At 41.0% G+C, this 16,936-nt stretch overlaps 1 protein-coding gene across 3 annotated transcripts in view; it reads right to left on the reverse strand.

Annotated features, from left to right (window-relative positions):
• LOC121856425 overlaps positions 1 to 16,493 on the reverse strand; it is a 99,644-nt gene extending 83,151 nt beyond the window's left edge. For all 3 annotated transcript variants that reach the window (XM_042352033.1, XM_042352038.1, XM_042352025.1), the window contains exon 1: positions 16,157 to 16,493. The gene's annotated coding sequence lies outside the window, so the exon portion shown is untranslated. The remainder of the gene's footprint in view (positions 1 to 16,156) is intronic.
• Positions 16,494 to 16,936: the final 443 nt, after the last annotated feature.

The following is a 16,936-nucleotide window of genomic DNA, read 5'->3' on the forward strand; positions in this document are numbered from 1 at the left end:
ACTACATAGCACAGTGAAATTGTGGCAATTTAAAAATAATTTTCTATGAAAAATCTGCGGCTGGTATCCCGTCGAGACCTACAGTATGAGAGGTGGAGGATGCCCTATGAGAGATGGAGGGCGACCTATGAGAGATGGAGGGCGACCTATGAGAGATGGAGGGTGACCTATGAGAGGTGGAGGATGCCCTATGAGAGATGGAGGGCGACCTATGAGAGGTGGAGGGTGACCTATGAGAGATGGAGGGTGACCTATGAGAGGTGGAGGATGCCCTATGAGAGATGGAGGGCGACCTATGAGAGGTGGAGGGTGACCTATGAGAGGTGGAGGGTGACCTATGAGATGAGGTGAGGACATGAGAAGCGTTTGGAAAGCTTGAGCTAAATGTGAGGCTAAACCAGCTATGTAAAAGTAAATGCGACACGGGTAACGGGGAAAACAACAGCTAACTGGGAAGCTTATAACGGGTAACTGGGAAAAACAACAGCTAACTGGGAAACATAACGGGTAACACCAGGAAACACAGCAGCTAACTGGAAACACAACAGGTAACAGGGGAAAAACATAACAGCTAACTGGGAAACATAACAGGTAACTGGGAAACACAACAGCTAACTGGGAAACACAACAGGTAACTGGGAAACATAACAGGTAACTGGGAAACATAACAGCTAACTGGGAAACACAACAGCTAACTGGGAAACACAACAGGTAACTGGGAAACATAACAGGTAACTGGGAAACACAACAGCTAACTGGGAAACATAATAGCTAACTGGGAAACACAACAGCTAACTGGGAAACACAACAGGTAACTGGGAAACACAACAGCTAACTGGGAAACACAACAGCTAACTGGAAAACATAACAGGTAACTGGGAAACACAACAGCTAACTGGGAAACACAACAGGTAACTGGGAAACACAACAGGTAACAAGGAAACAATAAGTAACGGTAAAAAACAACGGTATCGGTAAACTAATTGAATTGTATATTAAAAGGTGAGCAATTAATGTGTTTATACTCAGCAGGTGGAGGTATAGTGAGGTTAAAGTTTGTTTCTTTAAATTACCTGAGTCGAGTTTTGTACAGGTGTTTTAATAGAACAGGTGTGGCAGTGTTGTTTAGGTATGGAAGTGTTGCATATATGTAGTAGTGTTGTACAGGTATAGTAGAGTCTCGACGTAGTTTCAGTGCCATCTTGTCCTATACCTTGCCTCACCTTCCGTATGACAAGAGGACACTTTCTCATATCGTAAGTTAAGTAGAAAAATTACCACATGAAACTTGGGTAATCTATTTCAGGCATAAACTAGGTGGTGGTGATTAGTGATTTGGATCCCAGCTCTTATGGGGCCCAGTGCTAATAGACCCCAGCTCTAATGAACCCCAGCGCTAATGGACCACAGTGTTAATGGTTATACTCAGTAATTTAGTAAGTAATGACACCTTATCAAAAATAGATAAAATATTCTTTGTGGGTGAGTGAGTGAGTGAATGAGTGAGTGAGCGAGTGAGTGAGTGAGTAACAGTCTCCTTCAGTGAATAAGTGTAAATTGACGCCTAGAAACATCACAACGACTAACAAGGCAGCATGTGGTGTTTGGGCCTCATTCTCTGCCTTATACCGGGAAGCATGTGGTGTTAGGGTCTCATTCTCTGCCTTATACCGGGAAGCATGTGGGTGTTGGGTCTCATTCTCTGCCTTATACCGGGAAGCATGGTGTTAGGGCCTCATTCTCTACTTATATACCGGGAGCATGTGGTGTTAGGGGCCTCATTCTCTGCCTTATACCGGGAAGCATGTGGTGTTTGGGCCTCATTCTCTGCCTTATACCGGGAAGCATGTGGTGTTAGGGTCTCATTCTCTGCCTTATACCGGGAAGCATGTGGTGTTCAGGGGCACCTCATTCTCTGCCTTATTGCGGGAAGCATGTGGTGTTAGGGCCTCATTCTCTCATATACCACCTATGGGTGTGTGGCTGAGGGTTAATTAGTTGCGTTTGTATGTTGCATGTAAGGTAAGGTAAGGTGCACTGGCCACCACCACCTGCACTCACACTGGCCACCACCACCACCACCACCACCACTCACTGGCCACCACCACCAATCACACTGGCCACCACCACCACCACCACCACCACCACCACTCACACTGGCCACCACCACCACCACCACCACCACCACCACTCACACTGGCCACCACCACCACTCACACTGGCCACCACCACCACCACCACCACCACCCACACTGGCCACCACCACACTCACACTGGCCACCACCACCACCACCACTCACACTGGCCACCACCACCACTCCACTGGCCACCACCACCTACCACTCACACTGTACACCACCACTCACACTGGCCACCACCACCACTCACACTGGCCACCACCACCACTCCACACTGGCCACCACCACCACCACTCACACTGGCCACCACCACCACCACCACCACTCACACTGGCCACCACCACCACTCACACTGGCCACCACCACCACTCACACTGGCCACCACCACCACTCACACTGGACGGCTCCAACACGGGTAGATAATTCATACTTCTTCGTCCACTATAGTTCGCTTTAATAATCCTTACATGGTATAATTGATAATTCTCTTTGGTTTAATAATCCTTACATGGTATAATTGATGTTCTCTTTGGTTTAATAATTTGTTCATACATGGTAGATTGATAATTCTCTTTGGTTAAATAATAATCCTTACATGGTATAATTGATAATTCTCTTTGGTTTAATAATCCTTACATGGTATAATTGATAATTCTCTTTGGTTTAATAATCCTTACATGGTATAATTGATAATTCTCTTTGGTTAAATAATTCCTTACATGGTATAATTGATAATTCTCTTTGGTTAAATAATTCCTTACATGGTATAATTGATAATTCTCTTTGGTTAAATAATTCCTTACATGGTATAATTGATAATTCTAGTTTGTTCCGACATAAGGTATAATTCATGACTCGCTTGAATAATTCAGTAATTGTTGTGGTTGATAATTTTCCCGCGGTCTGAGTATACACGACAGCTTGTATAATTGTTTGTTGTATGTATAATTTGTCTCCGTATGTCTCGTGTGTATTGTGTCCGGTGACTGTTTAACGTGTGTGTGTGTGTGTGTGTGTGTGTGTGTGTGTGTGTGTGTGTGTAATAATAATAATATTAATAGTTAACGGTTTATTGAAAAAGTCGGCAGCCTGAAGGCTGAAAATATACATTGGGCAAAAATGACTTATTACATACAAAGGCATGGAGTGGGCGGGTCGTTTAACAAAAGGTTTCATAACTGAAAGAAGAAGGAACTTGAATTGAACAAACAAATTATTATAGTTTACAGTTGATGGCCCGGGCCTGGGCTGGTCATGGAGACATCAGGTGGTGAGGTGTTCACGTGGTGTAGCAACTCGTCCTCGGGTGTTGATATGAAGGACCTCACGTGGTCATGGGGACACCGGGTGGTATGGTGTTCACGTGGTGTAGCAACTCGTCCTCGGGTGTTGATATGAAGGACCTCACGTGTGTGTGTGTGTGTGTGTGTGTGTGTGTGTGTGTGTGTGTGTGTACTGTGTTTTGTTAATGAGGGATAGAATGTTTGACTAAAATGTGTAATTCTATATACTTCAAAGGAGACCTTCCCAATGACTTAAAAAAATCAATATTTGTATTATTACCTAAAGAGCCAGGAGCCTTAGAGTGCACCCAGTTTAAAACAATAAACTTAATAAGTCATGACTGCAAAGTTATTAAACATAATTTTAAGTAGAATAAAGTTGAGAATAGAAAGTGAGTTCTCTGAAGAGCAAAATGGATTTAGAAAGGTTAAAGGAACTAGAGAAGCTATATTTACTTTTGAGAATTTTGAGTGAAAGAGGCTTAGAGGCCCAAACAACTTTGTATGTCTGCTTTGTTGATTTTTAAAAAGCTTTTGATAAGGTAAAACACAATAAACTTATGGACATCTTGGAAAAATAGGCATTAATGAAGATGTTAGAATTTGAAAGAATCTTTACTGGCAACAGGAGGCTGCAGTGTTAGTAAATAATGAACTTACTAATTGGTTCACAGTTAGACAGGGAGTAAGACAAGGCTGTGTTCTATCTCCAACATTGTATAATATATATTAATAATTATTAATGAGAGAAGTTATAAGTGATAATGAAGGACTAAAGTTAATGGTAAAATAATATGAAATAAACAATATGCAGATGATACTGTTCTTATCACAGATAGTGAAGAGGCGTTACAAAAACTGGTTAACAGATTATTGGAGAAAAAGATGACCAATATAGTTTAAAGGTTTATGCTGTAAAGAAAAAATAATGGTTGTTTCCAAATTGGAAATAAATCCTAATATAATAATTATGGTAGACAACAGGAAGTTAAACAAATGGAGAATTTTGTGTTTGGGAAATAACATTAGGTGTGATGGTAGATTTACGGAAGAAATAAAAACAAGAATAGGGTCAGCAAAAAAACAGCATATAATGATATAAAATGACTAATGAAAAAGGGACATTAACTTCAATTTGAGATAAAGGCTGCTGAAAGGACTGATGTATGGATGGGTCAGAAGCGTGAATACTTGCAGCAGACACCAGAAAAGGGTTGGACGCCTAAAAATAAGCTACACTGACAGGAAAACAAATGAAGAAGTACTAAAATTATCAACCATTTCAAGAAAAAATACTTGAAATGCACAGAAAAAATATAAATTAGATACTTTGGTCATATAATTAGGGATGACAAAATAATAATAAATATTATTGGACAAAGTTGAGGGTAAGAGGGCCAGGGGAAGGCAGAGACTGGGATGGATGAATGACATTAAATATTAGGTCCTCAGAGAGATATAAAGCCTTAGAGGGTGGTAAAAACAGCCCGAGAATGTTTAGAGTGGAGGACTGTGGTCGCCAACTCTAAGATATGAGGGATGCACTCCGATTGATTTGTATGGGGTTGCAGTTCTTCCCCTAATAAATTATTATTGCGGCATACTACAATGAAATTTTTGACAACGCTGACCCCATTACTTCCCGTTCCATCCCACTCCCCGTTGCTCCCCACCAGACAAACGACCTCCACGCTTCCATATATAACACAAGCTGCCGTTAACGACTGTGATGTTCCAGTAGGTGATGAGGGGAAAGAAAGGGTTGGGGGGGGGGGCGGAGACACAACAAATCACACTGTGTTGTGCCAACTCCTTGGTGACGTGCGCGGGGTAACACGCGAGCCGCTATACACCCTTAACCTAATCATCATAAACATTCCCTCTACAGTAACCTCAAAAACCTACAACCTAGCTTATACAACAAAAACGGCCCCAATTCATTTAGGTACAAAACACGAGCAAGGAAAACTTAGGCGACAACTTATAACTTTCTTTCAGTTATAATTGGCTGCACCTTAGATACGGTCTCCATTTGACATCCATCAGTACAGCGCCTCACATGAATCACTTGTTTTATAATCAACGAGAAAAACTGAAGTGACGCTTTGTTACAGTTCAAGAATGGCCGACGAGGTGTGATATGAAACGTAGACATTTTATTTTATATCCCACTTAAATAATGTCATGAGGTGAATAATGGGCCATAATCCTACCTCACTATTTCCTGTCATGGAAGCCACACATCCTCAACATTGCTGCCTCCCGAAAGCTGGGAATGCTGTACAGTAAGGGATTCATTCGTCCTAACTTGGAGTACTGCTCTCATATCTGGGGTGGCTCTTCTTCTGGCCAACTGTTAGATAGGGTGGAATCAATGTCACTTAGTGTTTAGTTTATAATCATTCTTCTCTTTCTCTCCCCGCAATGTTCCTTTACTCTCTCTTTTACAGGTACTTTAACAGGCAATGTTCGTTGGATTTGGCATCCTGTGTACCGCCGGCAAGGCCGTGGGCTCATATCACTCGTCTTGCCCGCGGTGCCCACCGTTTCTCTGTGGATGTCGGTCACACTAGAATAACCCGTTATAGTACATCCTTCTTTCCCCACACAGCCAAACTGTGGAATGCTCTGCCTTCTTCTGTGTTTCCATATTCATACAATGTCTCACTTCAAAAAGATGGTTTTCCGGCATTTTCGTGGTGTACAGTGGATTAATATAATATTTTTCTTTTCTGTTTTTAATTTCTTTTTACTCTTATTTTTTCGCCCCCTAGGCCCCGGTGTGGGTCGATGACTTGTGCCCGGGTGGGCTATTCCCCGTAAAAAAAAAAAAAAAAGGATTGGCTCCAACCTACAGTAAGTGGCCACAATCCTGTAGCCCTTAGGGCTCATGTTCTACAGTGGATAAGTCGGAGGCAACCCATCCTTAATAATTAGTTTAATAATTTTCCCGGTTTTTAATGGTCAGACTCCGTAGTTACATTCAGTAATAGTAATCCCAGTGGTGATATATAGTAAATTCAGTAACCATGTTCAGGAATAATCAGTAGTTCTCACCACCTTCATGAAGACAGTTCTTGTTTTATTTTCCTCGTCTGTAGTTATAAGAAAAGTTATTTGTGATATAAAAAAATCCTCGACCGTGAAAATGAAAACAAAATATGCTTTATTCATACTCCGCCAGACGACCGCGGTTAGTATTGTAGTTAATGAATTGTTTGTATATAAATTGTGAAAGTAAATGCTTCATATATATATTTATATTTTCAGTCTTTTTTATAACTGCCCAGTTGAGAGATGGTGTAGTGCGGAGTGAGGCGACAGCGGCAGCCAAGAAAGGCACAAAACTTCTTAAGAGTAATATTCCTCGTAACTGAAAATATACGAGAATACTCTCAGTCTTTTAAAATAAAGAACAAAAATAACATATGAAAAGTAGTATTAAAATTATAAAAATACTCTACCTTCAATAAATATATTCACTTAGTGTCAATTAAGATACTAATAATAAGGTAGAGAAACTACGTAGCTATTCTCTTTATTTATTTTCGACTCGTAACCGTTTGTATGTAGTTAAAGTAGCGTCTTAGTATGATTTTGATGCTAATTTTGTATAGTATGCTTGTACTTTAGCTTAACTTAAACACTACTGTAAGACGTATCCCCAGCGTCGCGGTTATTACCACTGTTAATGGCAGCCGTCACCTGGGCTCTGTTTTCTGGCTATTTTAAAACCCAGACACAATCTTCCTCGACATCGTCTGGTGTCACCTTTTGTGAGGGCGGTAAAACACAAGCTTTAAATATCTGGATCATCTGAAGATTAGCCCCAACTTATTTTACCGTAAGATTAACTACCCGAACTCTACCCTAACTTTGCGTAACTTAATAAAACTTAGCATAACTTAATATAACATAGCACAACCTAATCTTACACTAACCTAACCACACTTAGCATTAGAGAGTTTAATCATCCGATGAAATAAGCTGGAGGGAGGGAAGGACTAATCTTAGGTGATCCGATATTAACAAAACAACTAGGCTGCAATCGGGCCAGCTGCCAACTCTTACGTTACGGGCTTTACCGTCGCCCCCAACTCCCCACAAAAAAGAGACCAGCTCAAAGGTATACTATCATGGTGAACATATATGACTGGCATGAACACTGTACCATTTTACATCCATTCACTTATAGATTCTCTCATTCACTTACAAATTCACTCACTTAACAACTCACCAACTCACTCACAAATTCACTCACTTAACAATTCAATCACTCACTTACAGATTCACTTCCCTCAGTCACAAATTCACTTGACTCACTCAAATTCACTTCACTCCCTCACAAATTCGCTTCACTCACTCAAATTCACTCTTGAGTTATCACGTAAATCACCTCCAATAAGAGAATCACTCGTTATTAAATCCACAAACGGTTCACGTGAAGATTAGACACCCTAGATTATTTCACTTGATTGAAAAACCCTGACGGTAACCTAATCTAACCTAAAATAATATCATCTAACACTCTAATATAGCGTAACCTAACCCCCAGGTAGCATTAGAATGTTCAATCATCAGGTGAAATAGGCTGGGCTGTCTAATCTTAATGTGACCTCCGTAAACTTCACAACTCCTAAGAATGATCACATAAATCACGGCCAATACGAGAATCAGATCACATGTTATTTAATACGTAGATAAAGATAACCGTGCAGAGAGAACGTTTTTGTCGTGGTGGCATGGTCATCATTCCTAGATCAATATTTTCAGCTGACTTTCATAAATAAACACAACAACGTCACCTTGCTAACATACACAGAATGTTTACCTTGTGAGGTGAGATCCGGTGTTGTGTAGTTGTTACAGGTGTAGTGGGCAACACTTCACACCTGGGAAAGTGTTATGGCAGCGGTCTACCTCCTAGTGGCCGTCCGCTGTTGGTCAACCCACTCACTCACACTGATATCCCGGTACTGACCTCTGACCCATACAGGCTTCACCTCATCGCTTTAGTCTACAACAGGATGAAGCTCCAGTTGAACTACTTAACTACAACAGCACACTTGTTCCCTCACCACCTCGGTATTACTCTTTTGTGATACGTGGAAGATATTTTTCTTTATCTTCGTATTTAAATATAGTGATCTTTTATGTATCATTTCAACCGTCAGTCAAGTTGTATACATCAACTCTACATATTATCAACGTGTCCAGTTATAGTTCACCACTTCAGCCTCGTACCTGTTGCCTTAACATCACCTCACTGTTGTTGTCAATCTCTTATTCTGTCGGACTAATTCGGTCATTTTACGTTAGGGTCTCGTTTATATAAAATTCTATTTCTATCAACACTGATTTTACATCACTAACTTCGTTATTTAATGCTTTGTACTAATACTGTATGATGAAATAATTATTAACAGTCATGTATTGTTTGAAGTTTAATAAATATTTAAATGCGTTGCTCTGCTTTACTGCTGACCTGTGGTGTACAGTCAGCATGCTCGCCTCGCAAGCGAGCGGACCCAGGTTCGATCCCCGGGCAGGGTGAAACTCGACAAGTTTCTTTACGCCATTTGCCTCTGTCTACCCAGCAGTAATTGGGAACTTGGATGTTAATCGATTTGCGGATCGTGTTCCGGGGTAATGGTTAGCCAGTGGAGTTGCCGGTCTTCTCGGACTATTCCTTGACACTAGGTCATGCAGCTCGTTAACTCAGGGTGTGGTTGTTGTTTTGGCGACAGCATCTACACCTAAGACAAATTCAACCGTAGGTGGCGCTTGGGCCGGCCATGCTCGTTACACGAGGGGCAACTATTATTATTATTAATGCTCTCAAACTTTATGACCATCAGTCCACCCCACTAAGGTCTCCACCGACACTCCCTTATTATGCCAGAGTTAACACCAGGCTCCTTAGTTACCTTCTATTGTTGACTGCTTCCATCTGTCTCGCTCTGATATCTGATATACATACCAACATACGGGAGGGAGAGAGGGAGGGTGGGTGGGATGGAGGGAGGAAGGGAAGGAGGGAGAGGAGGAGGGAAAAATGGAAGGAAGCAGAAAGTGATGGAGGGAAGGGAGGAGAGAGAAAGTGAGAGAAGGGTGGAGACAGTAATGGAGAGGGGGGGGGGTGGGAAAAGGGAGAGGAGAAAGAAAGAGTGAAAAAAAATTCACTGTTTAATTTTAACTTAATTAACTGAACGTGTTATGTATCATCTGTGTCCATCTTCAACAAAGGGGTAACCCTGGAAGTGGTCACGTGTTCTTTTGGACCCTTTTGGAAATAAATCTACGTATCTTTTGGGTACACCTGAAAAAGTAATAGAAATAATGTGCCCGCTTTGGAAATTTATGTATGTATATATGTGTGTGTGTGTGTGTGTGTGTGTGTGTGTGTTTGGTTGCACCTGGGATAAACCTCCAGCACCCCTTTGGAAATAACTGTACCTCTTTAACATTACTATGGCATTTTACCTCAAGGGGACAAAGAAATCCTCACACCAAGTTACCAGAGAAGATTTACACCAACACCAGATAATGATGTATAATATTTTACTCTATCAGTGTCTCGATACTAACAGTCTTGATCTCCTTTGCATCAATAAGATTAAATAAAATAAAGACTGAAATTAACCGATAAGTGAGAAGTAGAACAGGAGACAGACACAACGTGGATTTAGGACGTGGTTGAGAGAGCCATGCAAGGGGGCTGAGACTGGTGGCGGAGGAGGGGAAGAAAGGCAGGCATATGATCCTTGTTAGGGCGGATTCGAGAAGTCTAACCCTGACTTTTGAGGATGGCTGAAGGTATAGAAAAAGGAAATCCGTTATTCATTATATATCAGAACCAATGCGTAGATTTTCCCGCCAAAACGACTTGGTGGTGAGGAGATAGTGGTTGGTGGTGGTAGTGGTGGTGGTGGTGGTGAAGAGGAAGGTGTCGGTGGTGGGCAGAAGAGTGGTGGTGATGGTAGGGGTGAGGGGGTGGTGGTGAAGAGGAAGTTGTCGGTGGTGGGGGTGAGGAAGAGGAGAAGAGGGGGGGAGGAGGAGGAGGAAGGGGGTGGTGATCGTGATGATGGTAGTGGTAAGGAGGGTGGTGATAAAGAGGGTGTCGGTGGTGAAGGTGGTGAGGATGATGGTGAGGGGGGAGGTGTCAGTAGTGATGGTAGTGTCGGTGATGGTGGTGGTGAGGACGTGCTGTTCCACACACACATACCTCGCCAACGCCAAGAATTTCAGCTTCACGCTAATTACGGCAGACTGTGATTGTTTACTGTGTAGTAGTAGTAGTAGCTATCTGTATGTTGTCTACACCTGTGATCTACCCGTAGTCTATCGAAGTTACCAAACACACATAGTTTACTCTGTATTATTATTATTATCATCATCACCATCAATATCGTCATCACCATCAGAAATATTATTAACATCGCCGTTATCATCACCGTCGTTGATAATATCCTCCTCCTTATTTCATCATGTACAGTATACTTCATGTACTTCAAGCTTTAAATATAAAGATATATTAAGTGCTCGTTAATTCGTTCATTAAGCTGCAACCTAAAGAGCCAACTTAATAAGAAACCTGTACAATCAGATATCTGTACAAGTGTTTTCTAATGAATGCAACATTGTTTAGTCATACCATGAAGGATGTGAATCTGTGAGTAAATCTAAGCTAAAAACAACTGCAGAAAGTCCGGCTGACTGATGTGTTTAACAAAAAAAAAAGTGTTGTGCTTTGTTCCAGTGGGTTCATGTGTGTGAGGTGAGGCGCCTGGCTATCACGGGGATAATAGTTTCATCCAGACGGCCCGCGTGCACTCCACTGTCGCTAGGATCAAAGAGTGCACACCCTGCCACACTTCGCTTCACCCTGCTACTACTCACAACCTTACAACAACAATCACAATCTTACAACAAAGTGTACACACCCCACGCCACCCTGCTACCAGTCACAACCTTACAGTAAAAGGTACTACATGTTTTCCTGGTGACAATAGAATAGAAACTGAGAGAATATAACAGTTTAAATATACAGTTTAACGTCAATAGAAATTCACAAATTCACATACTTACAAAGTTACATTAATAATCAAGCACAGAACATACAGCCAGTATTGGAAATTTTCACGTTTGGTTTCCCTCGCCACCGGAAGCTCTGTCACAAATTTTTCGGGACAAGAAGTAAATAATATATGATAATGGGAATAAATATATACCTTACGTGTGTTATGTGAAATAAAAGTTGTTTTGCTTTATCTGTCGACTCACAAGAATTACAACTGCACAAAAATCATCCTTTCGAGGAATATTATAATTGGCAAACTTCTTGTGTGAATATTACTGTACAGTACAAAGGAAGTGTTAAGTGACTTACCCAGTCTCGGGTTCATAGATGGCATCGTATATCCAGTCTGTCAGTCAACTTTTTCACATCACCAATATATCAGGAGTTTAGAGATGAAAAAATTAAGCCTGTGCTTGTACAGGAGACGTAAATACTATATTTATAGGGCCAAATACAACAAATATCACGTCAACTGTGAATTTTTAAGATGACTCCTGCACAGTGTATCGAAATTCACCCGGGTTGGTTGAGATATTTTGTCACCCTTTAACCCCTAAAATAACATTATTATGAAAAGGCTGCCTAACATTCTAAATAAAATATGCAAAATACTGTACAGGGTGTCTTCAAGTCCCGTTCTGATTTCAAATATTTATTATCTGCAAACGGCATAAATAATTGAAATGCCGGTTTTTGCATTTGAAAGAGTAACTATTCAAGTTTTGTTTTCCACCTAAGTAAATGCAAAAACTGTGTTTCAATATCTTATGACATTTGCACATAATATATGTTTGAAATCAGAATGGGACTTTATGGACACACACTACAGGGGCCTCTGGCTCTTCAAAAACATAACCCCTGATTACTACACAGAAGAGTTGTTTTGGACAATGAACTACTTGAAAAAACTGATCACACTAACGAACAATTTGCTAAATTGAAAATTTTAAAATTCGAGGATATTAACAGAGATACAACTCAAGACACCCAGAGTTACTAAGACACCCCCATGCGCTCCTCTCTGTCCCACACCTCCATAAAATATCATGGTGTTAAGGTGTGGAACAACTTACCCCCACCCATCCGAACAAAGACTACACTCCCTCCCTTTAAATCATCTCTTAAAAAAATATGTATTGTCTAAGTATTAATATTTTTGTAATACCTACTTTATATTCCTGCTTTTATTGTACCACCAAAACCGTTTTATCAGAAATTATCATGTAGATCAGGGGTCACCAAACTACGGCCCGCGGGCCGGATCCCAAGTCCTTCCCCGGCTCGTGGTAGCTCAAAACTACGCTCTGACGTTACCAGAGCTTTCGTTCTGGCTTGCAAGTATTGAACAGAATGATTATGCGGCCCGCGCTCGTCATTCTTTCAGTTATCCGGCCCACTGTGAAAAAAGTTTGGTGACCCCTGATGTAGATAGATAGAAATTACCATTGCAATAAATATATTTGCCAACTAGACATATTCCTGACAGCTCTGCCCTCTTGTTCCACCTTAATGCAACCCATGCTGTACTGCTTCCCTCCCTTATCATATTTATGTATATCATCACCACTGTAAAATATGTATATACTTACAATAGAAATGTAAAAAAATAAATAAAATAAATAAATAACTAAGTGATAACCGAGGTAACATTCGAATATGTTCTTACTACCACCATGTTATGTGTACTATTCCAGATGATACTAAATGTTACATAACCTAGAAAACAATGTATTAGCGTTCGCAACAAGGCAAACAGGATTCTTGGGTTCATATCTAGGAGTGTGAGTAACAGAACTGCTGACGTTATCTTGAAACTTTACCTAGCATTAGTGAGGCCACACATGGATTATGCGGTTCAATTCTGGTGTCCTTATTATAGAATGGACATAGATTCTTTGGAGAGAGTACAAAGAAGAATGACAAAAATGATCCATAATATTAGAAACCTTCCATATGAAGAAAGACTGAAAAGCTTAGGCTTGCATTCATTAGAGAGGCGTAGAGTTAGGGGAGATATGATAGAGGTGTTCAAGTGGGTAAGTGGGATTAACAAGGGTAAAATGGAAGATGTTCTGAAGCTCAGTAATAACGAAATAACTAGAACAAATGGCTTTAAATTAGATAAATTCCGATTCAGAAAGGATATAGGCAAGCACTGGTTTGGTAATAGAGTTGTGGATATGTGGAATAGGCTACCGAGTGCTATAGTAGGATCGGGGACGCTAGGGAGCTTCAAGACGAAGTTGGATAGGCACATGGAAGTGCTGGGATGGGTGTGAAAGGGATCTGCCCTGTATGGGCCAGTCGGCCTCCTGCAGTATCCCACTTTCTTATGTTCTTATGTAACACTTCCTTGAGATAAATAGACAGTATATATCAGGTACCTTCAAGGGAGCTCATGCCCTCAACTGGATCAGCCATGTTAATATTGTTATTGTTAACGACTCTGTATCTGTGTTTTTCTGGCTAAATAAACTTTCAATATCGATATCAATACCTTGTACACTTTGTACAGCATCTCTCTTCCCTGAAAAATTGTACATTGTTTCAGGGTCACCTTAAAAGATTTACAGATGGCATGAAACCTTTGATTTTTGGTCTCAAAGTCACATCAATCACATCTGTATACACACCTATGACCCCCCCCCCCCCACCTGAACCGTTAACCTAACCTAATATTGTTGCTTTACTACAAGATTTTTTTAGATTGCCCCGGAGGGGGCTAGTTTATTGGGCACCCCCTTACATCTTGTGCAACAGCACCTCTGTTTTATATGAATATTTATCCAAATGAATAACACCAACTTATTCAACAATGACTCAGTTGTTGGCGATTATTCACAGCTGAGCTTGAAAGTACCACAAAGGTCAGGCGTAGGTTAGCTGATTAATCAAAAAAAAGCTTGTCACTTTCACGGCTCCCCACGCCTGTCGCCCAGACAGAGGCGCGAGGGGTCGGGCAGATTCTTACCACTTGTTCTGGGATGAACACGTAACTCAAGTGTTCTCTCAAAGAATATTCATAACACTTCCCTGGAGAGAATTTATAATTAATTCTCTCACATATATATAAATATATATCTGTGTATATAGACGCTTCGACAATAAAAGAAAAGCCAACAAGAGATGTTTACATCAAGCCCTGCCACTTAAGAGTTCCAGAACTTATTTAAAACAATTAATGTGATACCAAAACAGCTATCACAAAGTTACGTAAATCTTAAACACACAAACACACACACACACACACACATATATGTATATATATACTAGCAGAATCGCGCTCATTCGCTAGGCCACGGTAGAACGCCACACTCCGGGAGGCTCCACATTGTCTCACTTTTCAGTCCCCAAAACTTCTTCCATCAATAGTTCATTAACGGTGTATGTAAGTTCCACCATGTTTTTCACTACAACGGTACAGCAAAGTATATTTTTTTAGCATTAAACTGTTATTATTTTATTGTCTAATCATCACTACATATAACACCACCCATCATCACTACATATAACACCATCCACCATCACTACATATAACACCATCCATCATCACTACATATAACACCATCCATCATCACTACATATAACACCATCCACCATCACTACAGATCGGTAAAGTAGGTTCCGAGAATCTCGTGCGGACACACAAAAACACATACTTATTTTATATATATATATATATATATATATATATATATATATATATATATATATATATATATATATATATATATATATACAGTATATATATATATATATATTATATATATTCTTTTTTTGCGGTCCCGACATAATACCCAATGAAAAGCAACATTAATATTATCAACCAATCATATATATAAATGACCCAGATGCCAGATATTGCTTAGTGTTCAGGGAATTTCGTCAGCAACTGTACAGTGAATTATTAACTGTCAACAAAACAATAAAATTGATTTTTATGGACTAGAAACAGACAGCAGTCAACACATTCTGATACACAGCTATCAAAATCATTTAAATTTTCCTTTTATTATATAATGGAGGTGGTTGATCTGCCGTGAACTAGTAGTACTGTACTCTTACAAACACGACCCGACATCCCGACAAGCAATATGGTTGTGATGTTCTTTAAAAAAAAACAGAGAGAGCAGATCAATTGCCACCATAACTGGAGTTTATTCCATAATCGTCTGGTAGGTTAGATGAGATGGTTCGGATTAGAGGCTTTTCAGAGTTGAGAGCAACGAAATCTGGATTGAGGGGTTTTGGATTAGTACTGAGATGGATTGGATAACGTCTGGGAGGAAAAAATATCTGGAGATGAGAGGTGAAAGGTGCTGGAAGGAGATAGAGAAAGGTGAGAAGAGAGACACGGCTGCCTCTCACCAATACATTTCTCAGTGCCGCGGTACCTTACTGGCAAGACTTGGCTGCCCGTCACCACTTCCTGTAGCGGGCGGGGAGGGGGCGCCTCACTCCACACACGCACGCCCGCCCGCCCGCCCGCCCTCCTGCCGGACTCACACAGTTAGATGTCTTACCGCTGTGGTGACGACTCCTCCCCCCCCCCCCTCGAGGTTACATGTAATCCATACACAATCTTCCTCACTGTACACGTCTCTTCTTGCTTTTCAATAGGTACACTACTTATAACACCTACTTAAGACACTTACGCTTATATTTTCTTATATAAAAACTGTCATTATGTTTTTATATTTTTCAGAGCACAATGAGTTAAAACAGACATTTCTTCAAGCGTAAAACAGCTAATCTCACACTAATTGTTTCTACACATTGTCTTTTATCTGCGATTTTCCAACACTAATGATCTCGGTAGGGTGTCGCCAATAAAAGCCTCGAAGACCCTTGTGTGAGACGGAAGGCCTAGGTCACACAGGTACCACAGGTCACACAAGTCACGGCCGGAGACACTGATATGAGGTGGCAACCCGCGTGGTGGAGACGGCACTGGCGGCAGCGAGCACCACCGCACACACCCTCACCCTGCCCCGCCTGCCAGGCACTGTGTCCCCGTGCCAACCTGCCTGCCCCTGCCCCTGCCTGCCCCGACACTCGTCCCCACCAACCCCTATGTCTCCCCCCACCTCCGTGTCCTGATAGCCCTCCCCAGGCCCCCACCACTTTAATCCCCCCGTGTCACTTCCCTTGCCTTAACACACACACACACACACACACACACACACACACACACACACACACACACACACACACACACTCTTCTCTCTTACGTACTGTGCAACTACAATATAATAAAAACATATATCTTTACTGATTAACACTCAATGAATCTCCTTACACATGAAGTAAAGTTTGTAATGAGGTTAATGTATTAGTAATAATCAATAGAAGATTTCATTTCGTTACACAACACACACACACACACACACACACACACACACACACACACACACACACACTTTCTACTGTTCCTC

Source organism: Homarus americanus, unplaced genomic scaffold (assembly GCF_018991925.1).
Source record: "Homarus americanus isolate GMGI-L3 unplaced genomic scaffold, GMGI_Hamer_2.0 scaffold1024, whole genome shotgun sequence".
Taxonomy (NCBI): Eukaryota; Metazoa; Arthropoda; class Malacostraca; order Decapoda; family Nephropidae; genus Homarus; species Homarus americanus.